Source organism: Balaenoptera musculus, chromosome 16 (genome assembly GCF_009873245.2).
Source record: "Balaenoptera musculus isolate JJ_BM4_2016_0621 chromosome 16, mBalMus1.pri.v3, whole genome shotgun sequence".
In the NCBI taxonomy this organism is placed as follows: Eukaryota; Metazoa; Chordata; class Mammalia; order Artiodactyla; family Balaenopteridae; genus Balaenoptera; species Balaenoptera musculus.
The window spans coordinates 62,299,124-62,325,945 of NC_045800.1; the positions used below are offsets into that span (position 1 = coordinate 62,299,124).

At 37.4% G+C, this 26,822-nt stretch overlaps 1 protein-coding gene across 5 annotated transcripts in view; it reads left to right on the plus strand.

Moving 5' to 3' along the window:
• The window catches only part of ASCC1 (activating signal cointegrator 1 complex subunit 1), a 181,940-nt gene that overhangs the window by 97,451 nt on the left and 57,667 nt on the right, over positions 1-26,822 (plus strand). The gene's annotated exons all lie outside the window — the stretch shown is intronic.

A 26,822-nucleotide genomic window follows, 5' to 3' on the forward strand; every position in this document is an offset into this window, starting at 1 on the left:
GATTTCCCTTTGTTAGAATTTCATATGTATGGAATTATGCAGTATATAGTCTTTTTTTTTTTTTTTAATTCTTTGGTCACACTGTGCAGCATGTAGGATCTTAGTTCCCCGACCAGGGATCGAACTCATGTGCCCTGCATTGGAAGCACAGAGTCTTAACCACTGGACCACCAGGGAAGTCCCCAGTATACAGTGTTTTGTGTGGCTTTTTTTTTTTGTTCAGCATAACATTTTTGAGCGTTATTCATGTTGGTGTGTGTTACAGTAGTTCATTTCTTTTTATTGCTAAGTATATTCCTTTGCATGAATGTACCAAAATTTGTTTATCCATTCAGCTATTTGGGTGGTTTCTAGTCTTTGGCTCTTATAAATGAAGCTGTTTTAATCATTTGTACAAAAATCTTTGTGTTAAGTACATGTTTTTGTTCCTCTTGGGCAAGTACTTAGGAGTATAATTGTTGGATCAAGTGCAGATATATGTTTAATTTTATAGAAAACTTAGAACTATTCCCAGAGTGGTGGTGCCTCTTCCTACCACAAATGATATATGAGAGTTTAGGTTGTTCCACATTCTTGCCAACATTTGGTGGTGTCTTTTTTATTTTTTTTAATTGAAGTATAGTTGATTTACAATGTTTTGTTAGTTTCTGGTGTACAGCAAAGTGATTCATTTATACATACATATACATATTCTTTTTCATATTCTTTTCCATTATGGTTTATTACAGGATATTGAATATAGTTCCCTGTGCTATACAGTAGGACCTTTTTTTTAATTTATTTTGTATATAGTAGTTTGTATATGCTAATCCCAAACTCCTAATTTATTTCTCCCCAATCACCTTTTCCCTTTGGTAATCATAAATTTGTTTTCTGTGTCTGTGAGTTTGTTTTATAAATAAGTTCATTTGTATCACATTTTAGATTCCATATGTAAGTGATATCATATGATATTTGTCTTTCTCTTTCTGACTTACTTCACTTAGTATGGCTAGGACCTCCAATATAGTGTTGAATAGAAGTGGTGAGAGGGGACATTCTTTCCTTGTTCTTGATCATCATAGGCGGAAAGTATTCAATCTTTTATCATTAAGTTTAATGTAAGCTGTAGGTTTTTTACAGATGCCATTTATCTGGTTGAGGAAATTCCATTCTGTTCCTAGTTTGCTGAGAATTGAAAAACATTGCAACTGGATATTAAACTTTGTTAATCTTTTTTTAATATTTATGAGATTTATATAGTTTTCCTTCATAGTGTAAATATGCTTTATTACATAATTGATTTTGTAATGTTAAAACTAACCTTGCTCCTTAGATAACCTCACTTGGTCTTTTTTTTTTTTAAATATTTATTTATTTATTTATTTTTGGCTGCTTCAGGTCTTAGTTGCGGCATGTGGGATCTTTTGTTGCGGTGCGCAGGCTTCTCTCTAGTTGTGGTGCGCAGGCTTCTCTAGTTGTGGCACTCAGACTTCTTTCTAGTTGGTGCGAGGGCTCAGTAGTTGCAACATGAGGGCCTTAGTTCCCTGATGAGGGATCAAACCCATGTCCCCTGCATTGGAAGGCGGATTCTCAACCACTGGACCACCAGGGAAGTCCCTCACTTGGTCTTAATGTATTATCATTTTTATATATTGCTGGATTTGATTTACTACAACTTAATTATTAAGGAGTTTTATATCTATGTTCATGAGAAGTATTGGTTTTAGTTTTCTTGTGATGTCTTCATCTTTTTTTTTCTTGTGTGTGTGTGTTAGCTTTAGGTGTACAGCAGAGTGATTCAAGGTGTACAGTTATGTGTGTATGCTTTTTCAGATTCTTTTCCATTATTGGTTATTACAAGACATTGAATATAGTTCCCTGTACTATACAGTAGGTCCTTGTTGTTTATTTCATACAGAGTAGTGTGTATATGTGAATCCCAAACTGCTAATTTATCACACACACTCCCCACCCCACCCCTTGCTATCCCCTCTGGTAAACATGTATGTTTTCTATGTCTGAGTCTATTTCTGTTTTGTAAATAAGTTCATTTATATCATTTTCTTAGTCTTCATCTGGTTTTGATATCAGGGTAATACTGACCATATGATTCAAAACCAAATGAGTAAAGTGAGTTGGGAAGGGTTCCCTTCTTATTTTCTGAGTTTGTGTAAGTTTGTGTAGGTATCATTTTTCCTTAAATGTTTAATGGAATTCACCAGTGAAGCCATCTAGATCTTTAGTTTTCTGAGAAGTTTTTAAATTAAATTTATTTAGTCGTTAGAACTATCCAGGTTATTTACTTCTTGAGTGTGTGTTTGTAGTTTGTATCTTTGAATTTGTCCATTTCATCTAAAGTTTTTGAATTTTATTAGAATAAAGGTGTTCATAATATTTTATTATCCTTTTCATGTCTGTAAGCCCTGAAGTGATATTCCCTCTTTCATTGATGATATTGGTAATTTGTGTCTACTCTCTTTTATTCCTGATCTGTCTGGCTAGAGGTTTATCAATTGTATTGGTCTTCAAAAAAAAAAAAAAAAAAAAAGCTTTTGGTTCCATTGATTTTTCTCTATTGTTTGTCCATTTTCTGTTTCATTGATTTCTGCTTTTGTCTTTATTGTTGCATTTCTTATGCTTAGCTTTGGGTTTAATTTGCTCTTCGTTTTTTGGCTTCTTAATGTAGAAACTTAAATCATTGATTTGAGACCTTTCTTAGTATTTTAGTGTTTTAAGTATTTTAAGTAAACATTTTTGAGATAATTGTCGATTCACATGTGGTTTTAAGTCTTGTGATTTCTTATTTCACCCATGTTATTTAGAAGTTTGTTGTTAGCTTTCTACTTTTGGGGATTTTTTTTGTCACTGTTACAGATATCTTTCTATTACTGATTTCTAACTTAATTCTCTTGGTCAGATAACATATTCTGTATGATTCCAATTCTTTTAAATGAATTTGTACCTGTTTTCTGTTACAGAATATTATCTATCTTGGTAAATGTTCTGTGTACATTTAAAAGGATGTACATTCTGATGTTTTTTGGTTGATCTATAAATGTTATATGTGCTGTCTGAGTGTTACTGATCATTGTCATCTATATCCATATTGATTTTCTGTCTACTTGTTCTGTTAATTACTGAGAGAGGACTGTTGAAATCTCACACTGTAATTGTGGATTCATCTATTCCTGCTTTCAGTTCATCTATTCCTCCTTTCAATTCGGTCATTTTTTTTCATATCTTCTTGGCAAATCAGTTCCTTTATAATTATGAAATATCCCTCTTTATCCCTGACAATATTTCTTGTTCTGAGGTCTACTTTTTTAGATATTAATGTAGCCATTCCAGCTTTCTTTCGATTAGTATTTTTCATTGTATATATATTTTTATTCTTTTAGCATATTTGTATCTTTGTATTCTAAATACGTTTCTTAAAGACAGCATATAGTTGAATTTTTAAAAATCTGGTCTGTCATCTCTTCCTTTTAACTGGAATGACTAGATTGTTTACTTTTAATGTAACTATAGATATAGGTGGGGTTAAATCTACCATTTTGTGATTTTTTTTGTCCTATCTTTCCTTTGTTTTTTCCTACCATTTTTTAGATTTAAGGTTTTTTGAAATTTCATTTTCTTGACACTATTGGCTTCTTAGCTACACCTGTTTGTTTTATTTTTTAAGTAAATGCTCTTAGGTTTACAATATGTATTTAATCCATCACCTTCAAATAATATTACACCACTTTACATATAATTTAAGAACCTCACAATGTATCATCTATTTCCTCCCTCCTGTCCTTTGTTTAATTGTCATTAATCTTGCTTCTATATATAAACAGCTTTCTGTAAGATTTCTTACAGTTCAAGTTTGCTGATGCTGGATACACTTTCTCTCAGCTTTTGTCTGAAAAAAATCTTTAATTCATCTTCTTTTTTGAAAGATAATTTTTACTGGTTATAGGATTCTAAGTTGATAGTTTTTTCTTTCAACACCATAAAGACATTATTCTGTTGTCTTCTGGCTTGTACAGTTTCTGATAAGAAATCTATTGTAATTCTTTGTTCTTCTGTGTGTAATATGTTTGGCTACCTTTTTTATTGGAAATGTTTTCAAATTTATAAAAAGTGTTAAAAAATAATATGAGGAATACTCATATGCAGTAGTGCTGTATGATCTAATAATGTCCTTTATAATATTTCCAGTACAAGTTCCAGGGTAAGGTCAGGAATTGCATTTAATTTTTATGTTCCTTTAACCGCTTTTATGTGGAATATTTCATACCCATTCTGACTTTTATGTTATTGACATATTTGAAGAATGCATCCCTTCCAACCTTTTTTAAACAACAGAGCATTCTTTTTTGCATTTGTCTTATGTTTCCTCACGTCTAAGTTGATATTATGTTTTCTCAGTTAGAGTACTGCATAGGTGATGTTGTGTCCTTCTGAGGATATCACACCTGGGGACATAACAGCATTCATCTGTTTTTCGTAAGTGATGTTACATCTAGTCAAGATATTGCCCAAATTGCTCCTAAGTGTAATAACTGTATTTTATATCTTCCTTGCAACTAATAAGCAGTCTGCAGGGAGATACTCTAAGATCATGCAAATATAGTTGTGTCTTGGTATCTGTAGGTGATGGTTCCAGGATCCCCTGTGGACACCAAAATCCTCAGATGGTCAAGTCATATATACAATGGCATGGTATTTGCATATAACCTATGCACATCCTCTTGTATACTTTAAATCATCTCTAGCTTACTTATAGTATCTAGTACAGTGTAAATGCTATGAAAATAGTTGCCAGCGTGTGGCAGATTCAAGTTTTGCTTTTTGGAACCTCTGGAATTAAAAAAAAAAATTCGATCGGGATTGGTTAAATCTGCAGATGCAGAACCTGTGGATACAGAGGGCCGACTGTATCCTGCTTCTCATCAGCATTTTCCCCAGGCTTAGCATCCACTGGTGATTCTTACCTGATTTTTTAAAAATTAATTAATTAATTAATTTATTTATTTATTTTTGGCTGCATTGGGTCTTCGTTGCTGCACATGGGCTTTTCTCTAGTTGCGGTGAACGGGGGCTACTCTTCGTTGTGGTGCGCGGGCTTCTCATTGTGGTGACTTCTCTTGTTGTGGAACATGGGCTCTAGGCTCATGGGCTTCAGTAGTTGTGGCACGCAGGCTCAGTAGTGGTGCCTCGCGGGCTCTAGAGCACAGGCTCAGTAGTTGTGGCACACAGGCTTAGCTGCTCTGTGGCATGTGGAATCTTCCTGGACCAGGGCTCGAACCTGTGTCTCCTGCATTGGCAGGCGGATTCTCAACCACTGTGCCACCAGGGAAGCTCCTTACCTGATCTTTACCATGATGGTTGCAAAATGTTTCTAGCCCTTGCTCTACATTTAGTATTCAGCTTTCTACATTCTGTTGTAAGCAGGGGACCTTCCTTCTCCCCTTACTTTTATTTTTTAATTAAAAAAATCTATTTTTATTTTTTATAAATTTATTTTATTTATTTTATTTTTGGCTGCGTTGGGTCTTTGTTGCTGCGCACGGTCTTTCTCTAGTTGCAGCGAGCAGGGGCTACTCTTCCTTGCGGTTCACAGGCTTCTTCTCACTGAAGTGGCTTCTCTTGTTGCAGAGCACGGGCTCTAGAGCGCAGGCTCAGTAGTCACGGCACACGGGCTTAGTTGCTCCGCGGCATGTGGGATCTTCCCGGACTAGGGCTCTAACCTATGTCCTCTGCATTGGCAGGTGGATTCTTAACCACTGTGCCACCAGGGAAGCCCCTCCCCTTACTTTTAAATTTATTTGTTATTGGTGTGATTTCATAAATTATATTTTTTTCTAAAGGGCTTATAATTTACTGTTGTGCTTAATTATTTTGATGCTTAAATTGTCTCAGATTTATCTCAGGGTCCTCTCAAACCTTTTCTGGGGATGCATCTTCCTTGGCCTGTATTTGTGCTTTTGTTCCAGTTCTCCTATGCGTGTGTGTGTACACACACACACACACACACACACACACACGGCTGCTTTTAAATGTCTTGATTTCTCTCAGGTCTCACCCCAGTGCTTCATCTTAGAGCTTTAGTTGTTCTGTTGTATTCCTCTGCCTGTAATCTCTTGTCCCCAGGCGCCTGAAGATCTTCTGTCTCCTGTAGTTCCTTCTCTCCCTCTGCAGGCAATTAACATTTCTTATAGTGGCCTCCAACCTGATAACTAGATTATGCCACTGTTCCAAACTGCACTCCAAGTTAGGCAAGACAGAAACCAGTTCCGCAGGCAGCCTCCTACAAGCCAGAGCATTGCAAACCACTTTCACTCTTCCTTCTGCCCTGATGGAGGAGCAGAAGTTGTGTGGCTTCCTTCTGACCTGTTGTAATGTCCTAGGGAAGGGGTGTAGGGCCAAGGATAGATAGAAAACATGAAATTTCCTACCATTTTGAGTGCAGCTTTCCTTTGGTTAGGCATTTGCTTGGTTGTTGCTGGTTTTTAACTGGTTTCTGGAGTTTTCCCAAAGCTGCTTTGGTCTGTATGTTATTGTTTATTTGGTGTTTCTGTCAGGGAATGAGGGCCTGGATCTTCTTAGTGTGCCATCTTGCTAATGTTGCTCCAAGGGTGGATAATTTTAAGGCATTATTTTCTCAAATATCTTTTCTCTTCCCTTATCCTCGTCTCTGTAACTCTAATTTCACCTGTATTAGACCAACTGATGTTGGTGTACAGATTACTGAAGCTCTGTTCATTTGCTTTCCAGACTTTTTTTTTCCTCTCTCTGCTTCAGTTTGGATAGTTTTTGTAGCTGCGTATTCCAAGTCACTGTTTTTTTCTGAAGTGTCTAATCTGTTGTTAATTCCATCAAATGGAATTTTCATTTTTGCACTTATTTTTTTAATCTCTTGAAGCTCCATTTGTTTCTTTTTGATATTGTCCTTTTCCCTCTTCAGTATCTTCACATTTTCCTTAAAATAGTTAAGCTTATAAATAATAGCTATTTAAAGTCATTATCTGCTAATACATTAGCATAATATTATAGCATTCTAGATGTATATCTATTGATAGATTTTTTTTCCATGTAATGTCTGAAACATTTATGTTAACATATTTCCATACAAATAACCCAAAGAAAGTTTAGTATTAGTTTTTTTTTTAATTTAATTTAATTTTTTTATACAGCAGGTTCTTATTAGTCATCAATTTTATACACATTAGTGTACACATGTCAATCCCAATCGCCCAATTCAGCACACCACCATCCCCACCCCCCCGCGGCTTTCCCCGCTTGGTGTCCATACATTTGTTCTCTACATCTGTGTCTCAACTCTTGCCCTGCAGACCGGTTCATCTGTACCATTTTTCTAGGTTTCACATACATGCGTTTATGTATGATATTTGTTTTTCTCTTTCTGACTTACTTTACTCTGTATGACAGTCTCTAGATCCATCCACGTCTCAACAAATGACTCAATTTTGTTCCTTTTTATGGCTAAGTAATATTCCATTGTATATATGTACCACATCTTCTTTATCCATTCGTCTGTCGATGGACATTTAGGTTGCTTCCATGACCTGGCTATTGTAGATAGTGCTGCAGTGAACATTGGGGTACATGTGTCTTTTTGAATTATGGTTTTCTCTGGGTATATGCCCAGTAGTGGGATTGCTGGATCATATGGTAATTCTATTTTTAGTTTTTTAAGGAACTTCCATACTGTTCTCCATAGTGGCTGTATCAGTTTACATTCCCACCAACAGTGCAAGAGGGTTCCCTTTTTTCCACACCCTCTCCAGCATTTATTGTTTGTAGATATTTTGATGATGGCCATTCTGACTGGTGTGAGGTGATACCTTATTGTAGTTTTGATTTGCATTTCTCTAATAATTAGTGATGTTGAGCAGCTTTTCATGTGCTTCTTGGCCATCTGTATGTCTTCATGGGAGAAATGTCTATTTAGGTCTTCTGCCCATTTTTGGATTGGGTTGTTTGTTTCTTTAATATTGAGCTGCATGAGCTGTTTATGTATTTTGGAGATTAATCCTTTGTCCGTTGATTCGTTTGCAAATATTTTCTACCATTCTGAGGGTTGTCTTTTCATCTTGTTTATGGTTTCCTTTGCTGTGCAGAAGCTTTTCAGTTTCATTAGGTCCCATTTGTTTATTTTGTTTTTATTTTCCATTACTCTAGGAGGTGGATCAAAAAAGATCTTGCTGGGATTTATGTCAAAGAGTGTTCTTCCTATGTTTTCCTCTAAGAGTTTTATAGTGTCTGGTCTTACATTTAGGTCTCTAATCCATTTTGAGTTTAATATTTTGTATGGTGTTAGGGAGTGTTCTAATTTCATTCTTTTACATGTAGCTGTCCAGTTTTCCCAGCACCACTTATTGAAGAGACTGTCTTTTCTCCATTGTATATTCTTGCCTCCTTTGTCATAGATTAGTTGACCAGAGGTGCGTGGGTTTATCTCTGGGCTTTCTATCTTGTTACATTGACCTGTGTTTCTGTTTTTGTGCCAGAACCATATTGTCTTGATTACTGTAGCTTTGTAGTATAGTCTGAAGTCAGGGAGTCTGATTCCTCCAGCTCCCTCAAGACTGCTTTGGCTATTTGGGGTCTTTTGTGTCTCCATACAAATTTTAAGATTTTTTGTTCTAGTTCCGTAAAAAATGCCATTGGTAATTTGTTAGGGATTGCATTGAATCTGTAGACTGCCTTGGGTAGTATAGTCATTTTCACAATACTTATTCTTCCAATCCAAGAACATGGTATATCTCTCCATCTGTTGGTATCATCTTTAATTTCTTTCATCAGTGTCTTATAGTTTTCTGCCTACAGGTCTTTTGTCTCCCTAGGTAGGTTTATTCCTAGGTATTTTATTCTTTTTGTTGCAGTGGTAAATGGGAGTGTTTCCTTAATTTCTCTTTCAGAGTTTTCATCATTAGTGTATAAGAATGCAAGAGATTTCTGTGCATTAATTTTGTATCCTGCAACTTTACCAGATTCATTGATTAGCTCTAGTAGTTTTCTGGTGGCATTTTTAGGATTCTCTGTGTATCTGCATAGAGATATGTATGGTGGCATTTTTAGGATTCTCTATGTATCTCATGTCATCTGCAAACAGTGACAGTTTTACTTCTTCTTTTCCAATTTGTATTCCTTTTATTTCTTTTTCTTCTCTGATTGCTGTGGCTAGGACTTCCAAAATTATGTTGAGTAATAGTGGTGAGAGTGGACATCCTTGTCTCGTTCCTGATCTTAGAGGAAATGCTTTCAGTTTTTCACCATTGAGAATGATGTTTGTTGTGGGTTTGTCGTATATGGCCTTTATTATGTTGAGGTAGTTTCCCTCTGTGCCCACTTTCTGGAGAGTTTTTATTATAAATCGGTGTTGAATTTTGTCAAAAGCTTTTTCTGCATCTATTGAGATGATCATATGGTTTTTCTCTTCAATTTGTTAATATGGTGTATCACATTGATTGATTTGCGTATATTGAAGAATCCCTGCATCTCTGGGATAAATCCCACTTAATCATGGTGTATGATCCTTTTAATGTGTTGTTGGATTCTGTTTGCTAGTATTTTGTTGAGGATTTTTGCATCGATATTCATCAGTGATATTGGTCTGTAATTTTCTTTTTTTGTAGTATCTTTGTCTGGTTTTGGTATCAGGGTAATGGTGGCCTCATAGAATGAGTTTTGGAGTATTCCTTCCTCTGCAATTTTTTGGAAGAGTTTGAGAAGGATGGGTGTTAGGTCTTCTCTAAATGTTTGATAGAATTCACCTGTGAAGCCATCTGGTCCTGGACTTTTGTTTGTTGCAAGATTTTTAATCACAGTTTCAATTTCATTACTTGTGATTGGTCTGTTCATACTTTCTATTTCTTCCTGGTTCAGTCTTATAAGGTTATACCTTTCTAAGCATTTGTCCATTTCTTCCAGGTTGTCCATTTTATTGGCATAGAGTTGCTTGTAGTAGTCTCTTAGGATGCTTTGTATTTCTTCAGTGTCTGTTGTAACTTCTCCTTTTTCATTTCTAATTTTATTGATTTGAGTCCTCTCCCTCTTTTTCTTGATGAGTCTGGCTAATGGTTTATCAATTTTGTTTATCTTCTCAAAGAACCAGCTTTTAGTTTTATTGATCTTTGCTATTGTTTTCTTTGTTTCTATTTCATTTATTTCTGCTCTGATCTTGATGATTTCTTTCCTTCTGCTAACTTTGGGTTTTGTTTGTTCTTCTTTCTCTAGTTCCTTTAGGTGTAAGGTTAGATTGTTTATTTGAGATTTTTCTTGTTTCTTGAGGTAGGCTTGTATAGCTATAAACTTCCCTCTTAGAACTGCTTTTGCTGCATCCCATAGGTTTTGGATCATTGTGTTTTTGTTTTTGTTTTTTTTTAAGGAATTCCTTTATTTATTCATTTATTTTTGGCTGTGTTGGGTCTTCGTTTCTGTGCAAGGGCTTTCTCTAGTTGTGGCAAGCGGGGGCCACTCTTCATCGAGGTGCGCAGGCCTCTCACTATCGCGGCCTCTCTTGTTGCGGAGCACAAGCTCCAGACGCGCAGGCTCAGTAGTTGTGGCTCACAGGCCTAGTTGCTCCGCGGCATGTGGGATCTTCCCAGACCAGGGCTCGAACCCTTGTCCCCTGCATTGGCAGGCAGATTCTCAACCACTGCGCCACCAGGGAAGCCCCTGATCATTGTGTTTTCATTGTCATTTGTCTCTAGGTATTTTTTGATTTCCTATTTGATTTCTTCAGTGATCTCTTGGTTATTTAGTAACATATTGTTTAGCCTCCATGTGTTTGTGTTTTTTACATTTTTTTCCCTGTAATTCATTTCTAATCTCATAGCATTGTGGTCAGAAAAGATGATTGATATGATTTCAATTTTCTTAAATTTACTGAGGCTTGATTTGTGACCCAAGATGTGATCTATCCTGAGAATGTTCTGTGCGCACTTGAGAAGAAAGTGTAATCTGCTGTTTTTGGATGGAATGTCCTATGAATATCAATTAAATCTATCTGGTCTATTGTGTCATTTAAAGCTTCTGTTTCCTTATTTATTTTCATTTTGGATGATCTGTCCATTGGTATAAGTGAGGTGTTAAATTCCCCCACTATTATTGTGTTACTGTTGATTTCCTCTTTTAGAGCTGTTAGCAGTTGCCTTATGTATTGAGTTGCTCCTATGTTGGGTGCATATATATTTATAATTGTTATATCTTCTTCTTGGATTGATCCCTTGATCATTATGTAGTGTCCTTCCTTGTCTCTTGTAACATTCTTTATTTTAAAGTCTATTTTATCTGATATGAGTATTGCTACTCCAGATTTCTTTTGATTTCCATTTGCATGGAATATCTTTTTCCATCCCCTCACTTTCAGTCTGTATGTGTCCCTAGGTCTGAAGTGGGTCTCTTGTAGACAACATATATATGGATCTTGTTTTTATATCCATTCAGCAAGCCTGTGTCTTTTGGTTGGGGCATTTAATCCTTTTACGTTTAAGGTAATTATCGATATGTATGTTCCTATGACCATTTTCTTAATTGTTTTGGGTTTGTTTTTGTAGGTCCTTTTCTTCTCTTGTGTTTCCCACTTAGAGAAGTTCCTTTAGCTTTTGTTGTAGAGCTGGTTTGGTGGTGCTGAATTCTCTTAGCTTTTGCTTGTCTGTAAAGCTTTTGATTTCTCCATTGAATATGAATGAGATCCTTGCCAGGTAGAGTAATCTTGGTTGTAGGTTTTTCCCTTTCATCACTTTAAGTATATCATGCCACTCCCTTCTGGCTTGTGGAGTTTCTGCTGAGAAATCAGCTGTTAACCTTATGGGAATTCCCTTGTATGTTATTTTTCGTTTTTCCCTTGCTGCTTTCAATAATTTTTCTTTGTCTTTAATTTTTGCCAATTTGATTACCATGTGTCTCGGCATGTTTCTTCTTGGGTTTATCCTGCATGGGACTCGCTGCACTTCCTGGAGTTGGGTGGCTATTTCTTTTCCCGTGTTAGGGAAGTTTTTGACTATAATCTCTTCAAATATTTTCTTTGGTCCTTTCCCTTTCTCTTCTCCTTCTGGGACTCTTATAATGCAAATGTTGTTGGGTTTAATGTTGTCCCAGAGGTCTCTTAGGCTGTCTTCATTTCTTTTCATTCTTTTTTCTTTATTCTGTTCTGCAGCACTGAATTCCACCATTCTGTCTTCCAAGTCACTTATCCATTCTTCTGCCTCAGTTATTCTGCTATTGATTCCTTCTAGTGTAGTTTTCATTTCAGTTATTGTATTGTTCATCTCTGTTTGTTTGTTCTTTAATTCTTCTAGGTCTTTGTTAAACATTTCTTGCATCTTCTCGATCTTTGCCTCCATTCTTTTTCCGAGGTCCTGGATCATCTTCACTATCATTATTCTGAATTCTTTTTCTGGAAGCTTGCGTATCTCCACTTCATTTAGTTGTTTTTCTGGGGTTTTATCTTGTTCCTTCATCTGGTACATAGCCCTCTGCCTTTTCATCTTGTCTGTCTTTCTGTGTATGTGGTTTTTGTTTCACAGGCTGCAGGATTGTAGTTCTTCTTGCTTCTGCTGTCTGCCCTCTATTGATGGATTTTTTACCTGCTTATGGGTCACATTTTTCTGCTTCTTGTGTATCTGTTAATTTTTTATTGGGTGTTGAACATTGTGAATTTACTCTGTTGAGAGCAAATTTTATTTTTTCTCTTTAGAGATTCTGAAACTTGGTTCTGGAAGATAGCTACTTGTGGATCAGCATAATCATTCCAAAGCTTGTGTTTAAGCCTTTTAAGGGCAGATCTGGAGTATTCCTTTCTCTAGGGCTAGTTTAGCTTCACTCCTAAGGTGTGTCCCTCCTGGAATCTCTATTCAGTGTTCTGTGTATTCAAGAGTGGTGTCTCCACTCTGGCTGGTGGAAACTTGGATGTTACCATGCTGTTTGAGCTTTGGGTATTGTTAGGCATACAGCTCCCCAGTGGTTGTTTTTCATCTGGTCTTGTGAATTTCACCCTGTGCATGTGCAGATTGTCCTTCAGCTGAAGTCTCAAAGAGAGTTTTATGCAGATTTCTGGAGTCTTTTTATGTTTTTTTTTTTTTTTTGGCTTCCTCCTCTTCAGTGCTTGGTCCTACAGATTTTATTTGCCTTTGCATTCCCAAATTCCAGAATTGAATTGAATTGTCCCCTCAGTTCATTGGGATCATTGGGCTCTGTTTGGGTTCCCCACTCTGTACCCCTGTGTGGAAATTGTCTCCATTCAGAAAGCCAAGATGGGGCTCAGTCTGTCTAGCACCATCTGTTATCCAGTGTCTGAAAACATTTGTTTTATGTATTTTATCTAGTTTTCTAGTTATTGATGGCAGGAGGCAAGTCCTGTAGGAGTTAATTCTTCATGGGCAAAAGGAGACATTCTCATACATTTTAAAATTAGGATATAATTCATATAACATAGGTGCACAGTTCGGTGGTTTTTAGTATATTCACTACATTTATGCAACCATTGCCACCATCTAATTCTAGAATATTTCCATCACCCCGTAAAAGATAGCTCATACTCATTAAGCTATCACTTCCCATTGCCCCCTTTTCCCAGCCCGTAACAACCACTAATCTACTTTCTGTCTCTCTGGATTTGCCTATTCTGAATATTCCATATAAGTGGAATCACACAATATGTGGCCTTTTGTCTCTGGGCGTCTTTCACTTACAATGTTTTTAAGGTTTATCCATGTTTTATCATGTAACGCTACTTAATTTTCTTTTTATGGCCAAGTAATATTCCATCATATGGCTCTACCACATTTTGTTTATGCATTCATCACTTGATGAATGTTTGGGTTGTTTCTACTTTTGGGCTTTTATGAATAATGCTGCTATTCATACATGTTTTCTTATAATAATTTGTAATATTGTAAACAAGGCTGAGTTTACCATTATTTTTATTTACTTAATTGACCTTGATCTGATAAAAAATAGCTCTTGCGTTGTGCTAGACAGTGTTCTGAGTGCCTCCTATGCTTATTTTGTTTAATCTTCAGTCCATCCCTATGAGGTAGATACTGATTTTCCATTTTACTGATTAAGAAAGTGAAGTTTAGAGAGGATAATTTTCCCAAGGTACCACAGGGTACCACAGCTAGTGGGTGCCACCATGCTAAGTCAGATAGATGATACAAAGTTGTGTAGGACCTAGTAATAGCTGTAATTTATATAGTCCAATAGAACAAATACTGAAATTAGTCCTGGGAGTCACTGTGGGAAATTATTTGAAGAGAAAAAAAAAAACAGACTGTTTAGGGACTTCCCTGGTGGTCCAGTGGTTAAGACTTGGCGCTGCCAGTGCAGGGGGCACAGGTTCAATGCCTGGTCGAGGAACTAGGATCCCACATGCTGCATGGCATGGCCAAAAAAAACCCCCAAAAAACAACCCTACCAAAAAAAACTGTTTGAATTGAAGATCTTTTGATGGTTGCTTGTCTGTTAACCACTTGTACCAATCTTTCAGCAGGTATTTTCCTTGGGACTAGCCTTGAGTAGAATTGGATAGTAATTTGTACAGTATTTGAGTATTCAAAAAAGAGCAGCAGAGCCTTTCCAGTTGTGCTTGGGTTTTTCAACTCCAAATCATATTCTGTTCCCTAATAGTTAAAAAAAGATATCACGTGGATCTGATATTATTTAAGAAGGACTTTCGTTCATTAGGGATATCCATCTTCACTCCTGTATTAGGACTGAAGAAGGTGAGATTCTTTATCTTTTAAAAATTCATTAATATTATTCATTTTTCTTTCTTTGAGAAGGTAAATTTATCCTCCTTTGCAGCTTATGTCAAATAAAAGAAGTCCTTTTGGGATCTCTGAGGTGAAAAGTTATATTGGGAAAGGAATTTATTAGATTACATTTGTACCCTACTCTATTAGTTTTCTATTGCTGTGTAATAAATTACCACAATCTTAGCAGCTTAAAACAACACGCATTTATCATCTCACAGTATTGTAGTAGTTCTGTAGATTAGAAGACCTGGTGGACTCGAGGGGGTTCTCTGCTTACGGTCTCACAAGGCCAAAATCAAGGTATTGGCCAGACCGGTCTCTTATCTGGAAGCCCTGGAGGAGAATCCACTTCCAAGTTCATTCACATTGTTGGCAGAATTCAGTTCCTTGTGGCTGTAGGTCTGAAGTCCCTGTTTCCTTGACATGTGGCCCTTCTCACTTCTGTCAAATCCTGCTTGTGCTTTGAGTCTCTGACCTCGCCACCAGCCAGAGAAAACTCTGCTTTTTTTTTTTTTTTAATTTTTATTTATTTATTTATTTATTTATTTTTGGCTGTGTTGAGTCTTCGTTTCTGTGCGAGGGCTTTCTTTAGTTGCGGCAAGTGGGGGCCAGTCTTCATTGCGGTGCGCGGGCCTCTCACTGTCGCGGCCTCTCTTGTTGCGGAGCACAAGCTCCAGACGCGCAGGCTCAGTAGTTGTGGCTCACGGGCCTAGTTGCTCCGCGGCATGTGGGATCTTCCCAGACCAGGGCTCGAACCCGTGTCCCCTGCATTGGCAGGCAGATTCTCAACCACTGCGCCACCAGGGAAGCCCCAAAACTCTGCTTTTTAAAGAGCTCATGTGTATAGGTCAGGCTACTGGGATAATCTGCCTGTATTAAGGTCAGCTGTACCATATAACTTAGTATAATCGCAGCCGTGATATCACATTCACAGGTTCCACCCACAGTCAAAGGAGAGGGGATTATATGAGGTTAAGGGTGTTTGAGGGTCATTCTTAGAATTCTGCCTACCGTAGCTATTAATGTTCATTTTAAAACATTGTTGTGAGGGTCACATTTTTGATACAGCTGACTTTTCTACTCCCGGCTCTCATCCTATCCTTCCCTCACCCTTGAACTCTTTTCTTCCTTTAAAATAGTGGGCCCCTTTTCTCCCTTTATTTGGTAGCATGCTTGTCCTTGACCTCATCCTTGACTCTCTAAGGAAACCCTGGATTTACCTTTTAGAATAACATTTCCTGAAATCACTTTTCTTTATGCTGATCAATTATATAAGAAATGTTTGACTACAGACATCATCATCATCATCCTTGTGCTTCACCTCTCTAAGACTGAGTATTCAATGTAGGATTTAGCTGCTCACAGACACCAGCAAGGTGTTTTTCATCTATGTGATCTGCAGATGAACTGCACCTTATTTTTTCACTCTTTCCTCTCTTGCATTAAGATTCAAAGATGTCTCACTGTCTGCAAGTTCAAGAAGTATGTTAAAACCCTGTATATCTCTCAATCTATCTATAGCTAGTAATGCTAATATAATTCCATTTTATCTCACAGAAGGGTCCAGTAGAAAAGCACATCAGTAATGAAAAATAGTAATTCAAAGCTGTGTTTGGTGGAGCATTCTGAAGGCTTGTAGATCTGTCTGAAGCAACAGGGGATTTCTCAGGCTGCCTGGAGAACCTGAACAGGTTATAGAACAAAAACTACATCATTCTGCTCATACTGTGGTGTGAAGGCTGACACTGGTCAGAAATGGCTAATGGATTTGGGGTCCATCCCCTCTCCCCAAGTTAGGGTTATTTTCTTCCATTTAGTAGTATTCACTGAAGAAGAAAATTTATATATAAAAGCTTTAGTGGATAATTTAGGATTTTTCATGTGTAAGGGGAGTTGTAGGATTTGTAATTATCTTGTGAACTAATTTAGAATGAAGACGGATACAGGCATACCTTGGAGATATTGCGCATTTGGTTCCAGACCACTGCAATAAAGTGAATACTGCAATAAAGTGAGACATATGAATTTTTTGGTTTCCCAGTGCATATGAAAGTTATGTTTACACCTTACTATAGTCTATTAAGTGTGCAGTAGTATTGTGTCTAAAAAATGTATATACCTTAATTAAAAATAATGCTGTTGGAAAAATGGCGGCAATAGACTTGCTCCACTCAGAGTTGCCACAAAACTTCAATTTGTAAAAAACATAATATCTGCGAAGCACAGTAAAGTGAAGCACAATTAAACAAGGTGTGCCTGTAGTTGTTTTTGGTTGTAATAAAAGTTGTGAACTCCTGAGTTCTAATGTTAGGTGAGAAAGTAAGAAAAGGAGATGTTACAAGATTCTTATAGTGTACCATTTGGATGGAGATGATTGTTGTGAATAAGTGTTTATCTTTTATTCATTCATTCACTGTTTTTTAAATGTCTACCATTGTCCAGGCTATATATTTTGTGCTAACAATGGACTCTTACCCTATGGATCCCATACTCTACTGGGGGGAAATAGTGTTCTTATAGAAATAGTTACAGTACTGTGAGTTAAGTGCTATTAGAAGGAGTGCAGTGGGTGCACAGAGGAGAGATTCTCCAGTGGTTGGAAAAGGCTTATTAAGGGAGGTGACACTTGAATTGAGTCTTGAAAGAAGAACAAGAGTTCTGGCAAAGGGGGATGAGTATTCTGGGCAGAGGAACTGGCACTTGCAAGGTATGGAGGTGTTCTAGTCTGCTGTGTTCAGGGAAGAGTTAGGAGTTTGTTAAGTCTGCAACCTGGAAAGTGAGTAGGGTAGGGAAGAGGTAGGAGTCAAGAGTGGAAAGGTGAATTGTATCCAGGTTGTGAAAGGTCATGTGTGGATTAAGGATTTTGAATGTATCTTATAGTCAGGAACCGGCAAAGATTTTAAGTAGGGACTAATGTGATTAACTTAGCATTGTAGAAAAATGCCTCTGAAGGCAGTGTGGAGGATGGATTGAGAGTTAAGGAGTGGGGTACGAGAGGCAGCTACCAGTTAGAGACTATTGATACCGTCTATTAAAAAAAAGACTAAGGGCTTCCCTGGTGGTGCAGTGGTTAAGAATCCGCCTGGCAGTGCAGGGGACGTGGGTTCGATCTCTGGTCTGGGAAGATCCCACATGCCGCGGAGCAACTAAGCCCGTGCACCACAACTACTGAGCCTGCGCTTCTAGAGCCCGTGAGCCACAACTACTGAGACCACATGCTGCAACTACTGAAGCCTGCGCTCCTAGAGCCCATGCTCCGCAACAAGAGAAGCCACCTCAGTGAGAAGCCCGTGCACTGCAACAAAGAGTAGCCCCCGCTCGCCACAACTAGAGAAAGCCCGCGCACGGCAACAAAGACCCAATGCAGCCAAAAATAAATAAAAATAAAATAAATTAAAAAAAAAAAAGACGAAGGCCTGTGGCATATTCAGGAGGGGATATGTTCCAGAGGTATTTTAGAGGTCTCTCTAAAGTGGGGATAATAATGGTACCTACCTTTAGTGTTGATATGAAGAGTAAATGAGTTAATAAATTTAAGGTGTTTAGAGCAGAGCATGGTGCATAGTTAGTGCTGTGTTTGCTCTTGTTGTAATAATAGCACGGATTACCGTATAGGAGATGAGGGTAAGTGTAGCATCAAGAAGGAGCTGAGGGTCTGACTTGAATAGGAGGTGTACCATTAACTCATCACTAATGTTTAAGTGATCATTGTCTGTCTTTGGGAATAAATGTAGGTTGGTAGATGGATTGCCAGCTAGTGCTTACAAGTAACTTATGGAGGAATAGTTAAGTTTTTAGAAAAGTATATTTAACTATTCATTGTGCTTATCAACATAAGAGAGATGTATCCTTTAGTTAAGGGGAGATGCATCCTTTAGTTAAGGGGAGATGCTTTTTGCTCCTTTTCAGGTGGGTAAGGATATTTAGACCATGCGTGAGAACATTCATTTTTTCTGGTCACTGTAAAAGCTGATCCTTGAATATTTGTCCTTTGTTTTTAAGAACCTCTCCACTTTCCTGTAATTATGTCTGGATAGAATTTATAAGATAGAAGAGTCAAAACCCTGTTTTCTGAAGCTTATTCAGCATAACAGTTATTTGATTAATAACATACAGAGACTCTCAAATCAAGTCAGCATTTGTGAACAGTCTTAAAGAATAGAAATGACTCAGCAGAGCCTAATTAGCTCTTGAGGGTGCTCTAAAAGGAAGAGTAAAGATGGCATTTGTTTAGAGTGTGGCCTAGTCATATAAAAAGCAAGAAGGGGGAAAGCCTGTATTTATTCCATACTACTATGTGCCAGAGGCTTCAGAACAACCCTCCCTGAGAAGGAAATGTCTGTTTTAGAGATGATGAAATTGAGTTTCAGAGCAGTGAGTAACTCACCTCAAGTAATACTATGGATAGGTAGCAGAAATAGAATTTGAAACCAGGCCTATCTGGTTGCAAAGCCAAATGCTCTTTTCACCAGTCTTATATGAATAACTTTCCTATGTGAATGAGGTATATATCACCCACCCAGGAGTGATTGTCTGGGATTTGGCCATAAAAAAGAAAGAAAATATAATGAGCATAGGGGAAGGCTTCCGTACTTATTTCCTCTTTTTCTTTGCATAGAATATCAGGAAGTGAATTGGTAGACCCCTCACAAATACCTGTTTTGTACTTATTTACAGGTTTTGTGAAAGCATGTAAAAAATCTATAGGACCTTTGAGTTAGAGGTAAACTGGGCCATCTCCCTCATCTTACAGAGAAGGAAACCGAGGTCTAAAGAAGTGAGATGGTTTGCCTGATCATAGCTGGTTTATAGCAGAGTTGGAATTAGAACCCTAAACTCTGTATTCCAGGTTAGAAACCTTTTGGAGCTAAATCCCAAACCTTTGTTATGCCTGGAATTCCTGGAAGATGATATATGTGAATATAATTTGAGGATTATTTTTTTCGTTTCTGGCTCTCAGCACCTACTGTCAAGGCTGAGTGCTGTAAATTATATATGTTCTGGGTGCTACACATTTGGATCAGATTCATAGGCATTTTTTTCTTAACTCTCATGTAATGGAGCATGACCTTTGGGATCTGAGTCTGAAGAGAGACTTCACTTCTGCCAGCTGATAGCTCTGGCAGATGTACCTATATTATATCCCAACTGTGTGGACAGAATGGTTTGAGTTCTTACTGGGGCTTTAAGGAAAAAAAAGTGGGCTAATCCATACTTCTCTCTACTGGCCTTTTCCCCAAGCATGACATTTTTAGATTTCACTATTCCTTGTTAATTGTTCATTCTGATAGCACTGCCAGCAGTTCTGCCCCCGTGGACCCCGAGAGCTGGATTAAAAGTGATATCAGTGAAGGCGCTGTGATCATGTGGTGACTGCTGATAAATCATGGAGCTGCAGTTTGAATGAGAGGGTTAAGGTCTTGCACCTGGGACTGCTGAGTTAGAACTCGACTTTGAACTCTGAACTGGGGCTTAGGCCTGCACATAAGCTTTCTGTGGAGGTAGCTTTTGCATGCATTTTTTTCCTTAGATGAGGTCTTATTTAACAAATAAAGAAACTGAGACTCATAGATGTGACTTAGCCATAAAGAACCGAACCCCCCAGTCTAGATAGAACCACCCTAGGGAATTCCTGTTACTTCACCCTTTGCTTCTGCTTGCTGGGTGGAAGGTCACCACCGTTAGAATTTTCAGGCGCCAGCCTGGGTGGCCAACCTAACGAAGTAAAATAGTTCAGGCTCCGAGTAATGGTGAACTTGGAGCAGGGCCCAGTGTAATTAAACCCCTGGAGAAAAGAATTTGTTGTTGGCCTGTATTCATTTCAGTGAAGAAGCTTGTGGGTAGAAATATGATATATTCCAAGCAAAGAAAAATAGTGGCTCTAGAGATCTATGCCATTGCCTTGAAGATTGTTTGGTTCCACATTAAATTTAGATAGTTCAGTAAGAGAAAAGCTTTTCTTGGTAGATGGCATTCCTAGGCAGGGTAAAATTTAGGGTGTTTCTCCATTTATTAAAAGACTGTCCAATAGGGTTTCATATGCATTGTATAATCTACAATACAGTTAAAGCCTGTTTGAACTCTTATGACTCAGAATTCCCCCAAAGACTTCAGTTTATGTTACCTTTAGGTATCCCGTGGGTTCCTTTCCTTGCTCTTTTTTTGTGTTCTCTCTGTTTTGTTTCCCAGTATTTACTATTTTTGTGGCCAGGGAACTCAAGTTGACTGAAGTGGTAGGCTCCCAAAGAAAAAGGTAAGGGAAGAAAAGTTCTAGAGCTTCTTTTTTCTAGATAGTAAGATAATAAATTTATGTTGGTTTAAACCACTAAGTTTGTGGTAATTTGTTATAGTAACAGTAGGATACTAATAATTTTAAACTCACAGAAAAGTTATAGGACTAAGGATAGTACTCTACTCAGATTCACTTGTTGTTAATATTTTACTTTGTTTTATCATTCTCTCTTTCTCTTTTTTCATTCTTTCTGAACTACTTTAAAGTGCATTGCATATGTCATGACCCTTTACCCCTAACACCTCAATATATATTTCCTGAGAGTTGGAATTTTTTTACATAATAACCGTGTGCATTTTCCCATGTTTGAGTCATTTTTATTTTTGTGAAGTGTCTCTTTATGTCTTTTGTCTATTGCTCAGTAGCATTTTTAGTCATTTTCCTTTGATTTTTAAAAGTTCTTTATATATTAGAGATATTAACCCTTTATCTGTGATATATGTTGCAAATATTTTCTTCTAGTGTATTGTTTGTCTTTTAACTTTGCTTATATTTTTTGCCATGTAAAAGTTTTCTCTTTTTAAGTAATCAAATTTAGTGGTCTTATTGCATCTGGATTTCTAGTCTTAGTTTGACAGCCTTTTTCTACATTCAGGTTAAAGAGGAATTTACCCATGTTGTTTTCTTGTATAGTTTGTTTTTTTACGTTTCAGTCTTTAATTTGGAGTTTATTCTTGTGTGTGGTGTAATGAAATGATTATAATTTTATTCTTTTTCCAAATGGCTGTCCAGTTGCCCCAGTATCATTTATTAACAAAAATCATATTTGCCTCAGTGGTTTGAGATGACAGCTTTGCCATCCACAAAGATTTCTGTATCTACATGGTGTTTTTAACATTATATGTTGAAAGACCTTTGGGAAGTCATCAAATATGAAAGGTCAAATAAGAGTTGATCAGAGGTCAAGTAAACTATTCCATGAGGATAGCTCTCAACAGGTTGAGTTATAGGTGAAAACTTGTTTCAGGATTGCTAAGATGCTCTTAAAAAGAAAAGGCATACACATTTTTATATTTAACAGCTTTATTGAGGTACAGTTTACATACCAAAAAACCCACCCATTTCAAGTGTACAATTCAATCATTTTTAGTAAATTTATGGAGTTGTGCAATCATAACCATAATCTAAATGTATTTCTAGAACATTTCTGTCACTCCAGAAATGTCCCTTATGCCTATTTGCAGACCCAGCCCTAACCCCAGGCAACCATCTGTCTCAGTCTGTACAGATCTGCCTCTTCTGAATATTTCACATAAATGGAATCATATAATATGTAGTTTTTGCATCTGGCTTCTTTTACTTAGTTATTGTTTTTGTAGTTTATTCATATTATTACATGTGTATGTTGCCCAGTAGTATTTCGTTGTATGACTGTACTAAATTTTGTTTATCCCTTCACCAGTTGATAGACATTTGGATTACTTCCACTTTTTGGTTCTTATAAATAATACTGCTGTGACATTCACTTACAAGTTTTTATGTGGACCTACATCTTCATTTCTCTTGAGTAGAGTCCTAGGAATGAAACGTCTGGGTTGTACTGAAAATTCATGTTTAACTTTTTGAGGAACTGCCAAACTGTTTTCCAAAGGGGCTGTACCATTTTACATTCCTCCCAGCAATGTATTCAGCAGTTCAGTTTCTCCATATCCTCACCAGTGCTTGTTACTGTCTGTCTTTTTGATTATAGTCATTCTAGTGAGTGTGAAGTGATGCCTCATTTTGGTGTTGATTTGCATTTCCTAAAAGACTAATGATGTTCAGCATCTTTTCATATGTTTATTAGCCATTAGTATATCTTCTTTGGTGAGATGTCTATTCAGATACTCTGCTTATTTTTAAATTGGATTGTGTATCATTTTATTATTGAATTTTTAAAAATTTAAAAATATTTAAATTTATCAGATATATGATTTGCAAATATTTTTCTCCCAAATAATTTTTTCTCTGTGGCTTGTCTTCTCACTTTCCTAATGTATCTTTTTTTTTTTTTTATAAATTTATTTCTTTTATTTATTTATTTTTGGCTTTGTTGCGTCTTCCTTGTGGTGCACGTGCGTCTCATTGTGGTGGCTTCTCTTGTTGCAGAGCGCAGCCTCTGGGCGAGCGGGCTCAGTAATTGTGGCCTGCTGGCTCAGTAATTTTGGCACCCGGGCTCTAGAGCGCAGGCTCAGTAGTTGTGGAGCACCAGCCCAGTTGCTCGCGGCATGTGGGATCTTCCCGGACCAGGACTTGAACCCGTGTCCCCTGCACCGGCAGGTGAATTCCCAACCACTGCTCCACCAGGGAAGCCCCCTAATGTATCTTTTGAAGCACAAGTTTTTAACTTTGATCAAGTTCAGTTAATCCTTTTTTTCTTCTTCATGGCTTATGCTTATGCTTTTGATGCTCGTATCTCAGAAAAGACAAGGATTAAAACTACTTTTCATGGAATTATGAGATTTGCCTTATTTTCAGGACTAGTCTGGTGATCAGACTATTGTGTGAGTTTTGTTGAAATGTATAATGCCTTGCCTCTGGGTTATGGCCTCATTGTTCCATAGTCCTTTGGGCAAACTATTACTAGAGAGGCAGAGTAATATTGATCAAAAGTGTAGGCTTTGGGACCTGACTACCTGGGTTTGAATTTTAACTTCATCCCTTCCTAACAGTGTTACTTTGGGAAAGTGGCTTTATTTCTCTGTGCCTCAGTTTCCTCGTCTGTAAAATGGGGATAATACTATTGGGTTGGCCAAAAAGTTCATTTGGTTTTTTCCGTAAGATCTTATGGAAAAACTTTTTGGCCAACCCAATACTTTGCTCATAGGGTGTTTGTGTATAAAAAGTTCATAAGAAATGCCTGGGGCAGAGTAAGGCTCAAGAAATATTAGCTTGTATTATTAGGGGAGCAATTCTCAACTGTAGTTTGGGATGGGGTTGTGCATATTGGAATCATTTGGGGGGCTTTGCATGCCTTTCTAAAGTGACAGATTCTGCCATGGGTTACAGCAGCTGGGGTGATAAGCATTGCACTTAGCCTTCCTTGACACACTTAAAGTTGATTGTTCCTTAAAATCACTTTCATTAAATGAGGAAGTTTGGGTTGATGTGTAGAATTATAAAACTCTTCATCAGCTGTAAAAATAGCTCAAGCTCCATTAACACTCAGAAAATGAATAATCTATTAATTCCTCTTGCCAAGGCAAAAATCAGGCAGTCTTAGGCAAACCATGAGCAGGATATAAGCTATCTGCATTTGATAAATACATTTTTCTGCCTTTGGGGTGGTTTATTAGTCCAGGGATCAGATTATGGGATAAGAACTTGCAATTCAGAGATAGAAGAATTCCTGCTTTGCTCCTGTTAGAGGATAAGATTCACAACTTTTTTTTTTCTTGTCTTCATTTGCAAAATGAGTTTAATGAAATTTGAGACCTAATTATCTTCAAAAGGGATTCATGATCTGATATGGGACTACTATCAGAATATATAAAGAATCCTTATAACTCAACAATAAAAAGACAGAAAATGGGCAAAGGATTTATAGACATTTCTCCAAAGGGGAGGTACAAATGTCCAACAGGGACATGAAAAGATGTTCAGCATCATTGGTCAATAGTGAGAAGCAAACAAAACCACAATGTGATAACACTTTACACCTACTAGGATGACTATAGTAAAATTTAAAAAGGAAAATATTAAGTGTTGGTGAAAGAGTAGAGAAATAGGAACCCTCGTACATTGCTCCTTGGAATGTAAAATGGTTCAGTTCCTGTGGAAAACAGTTTGGTGGTTCCTCAGTAAGTTAAACATAGAGTCATCATAGGACCCAGCAATTCCACTCCTTAGTATATATCCAAAAGAGTTGAAAACATATGTCAACATGGAAACTTGTACACAAATGTTTTTTGTTTTTTAATCTATTTATTTATTTATTTATTTATTTATTTATGGCTGTGTTGGGTCTTCTTTTCTGTGCGAGGGCTTTCTTTAGTTGCGGCGAGCGGGGGACACTCTTCATCGCAGTGCGCAGGCCTCTCACTATCGCGGCCTCTCTTGTTGCGGAGCACAGGCTCCAGACACGCAGGCTCAGTAGTTGTGGCTCACGGGCCCAGTTGCTCCGCAGCATGTGGGATCTTCCCAGACCAGGGCTCAAACCCGTGTCCCCTGCATTGGCAGGCAGATTCTCAACCACTGCGCCACCAGGGAAGCCCTACACAAATGTTTTTTAAAGCTGCATTATTAATAATAGCCAAAAGATGGAATCAATCCAAATGACCATCAAGGGATAAATGGATAAACAAACTGTGTTATATGCATACAGTGGAATATTATTGAGCCATGAAAAAGGATGAAGTACTGATATATGCTGCAACTTGAATGAAGTTTGAAAACATGCTAAGTGAAAGAAGCCAGACACAAAGGTCATATATGGTATGATTCGTTTTATTTGCCATATCCATTATAGGCAAATCTGAAGAGACAGAAAGCAAACTAGAGGTTACCAGGGGATGAGCAATGGGAAATAGAGAGTGATTATTTAATAAGGATGAAGTGTTTTTATGGGGTGCTGAAAAAGTTTTCAAACTAAAGAGAGATGGTGGTTGTACAACATTGTGAATACACTAAATACCATTAAATTTTGTACACTCTAAAATGGTTAATTGTGTACTAAGTGAATTTCTTGTCAGTTTAAAAGTGGGGGAGACAGAAGTTTTAAAGTGCAAGGAATGATTATGCTAGAAAAGGATGACCATATTTGATGTGGCAACTCCAGTGTCTGGATATCTCTCCAAATTCATTTTTTACTCATCTTTGCTTGGGACAGTTTATTCTTTTTTTAATAAGTTAGTTTCTTTCTTTCTTTCTTTTTCTTTTTTTCTGTCTTTCTTTTTCTTTCTTTCTTTCTCTCTCTCTCTCTTTCTGCATTGCTGCACGCGGGCTTTCTCTAGTTGTGGCGAGAGGGGGCTACTCTTTGTTGAGGTGCTCTGGCTTCTCATTGTGGTGGCTTCTCATTGCGGAGTACAGGTTCTAGGCGCGCGGGCTCTAGAGGGCAGGCTAAGTAGTTGTGGCGCATGGGCTTAGTTGCTCCGCGGCATGTGGGATCTTCCCGGACCAGAGCTCGAACCCGTGTCCCCTGCATTGGCAGGCGGATTCTCAACCACTGCGCCACCAGGGAAGCCTGGGACAGTTCTGAACACAAAATATTTTACCTGAAAATACTGCAGTGTCTGCTAAGATAGAAACTGTTTTTTATAAAGAGTATATTATCTTTGGGGAAGCCCATAAGAGGTCCAGTTGCTCTGGAACTAATAAAGCTGATGAGGAACTAAAGCTATTCTTAGAACCTATAATTAGGTAGCATTCTGTTTTCCTGGGCATAACATTTTGTCAGGCTACCAGTTCATTTTTTAAAAAAATATTTCTTTATTGAAGTGAAATTCGCCTAACATAAAATTAACCATTTTAAAATGAATGATTCAGTGGCCTTTTGTGCATTAGCAGTGTTGTGTAACTACCAACTCTGTATCATTCCAGATGTTTTCATCACCCCAAAGGGGAATCCCATACCCATGAAGCACATACTTGCCAGCACTTGTTTTCCACTTTTTTGATTATAGGCAGCCTGATCGGTGTGCAATGGTACCTCATTGTGGCTTTGATTTGCATTTCTCTTAATGACTGAAGAAATTGAACATCTTCATGTGCTTGTTGGCCATTTGTATTTCTTCTTTGGAGAAATATCTACTCAAGTCCTTTTTCTTTTTCTTTTTTTAAAAAAATTAATTAATTTATTT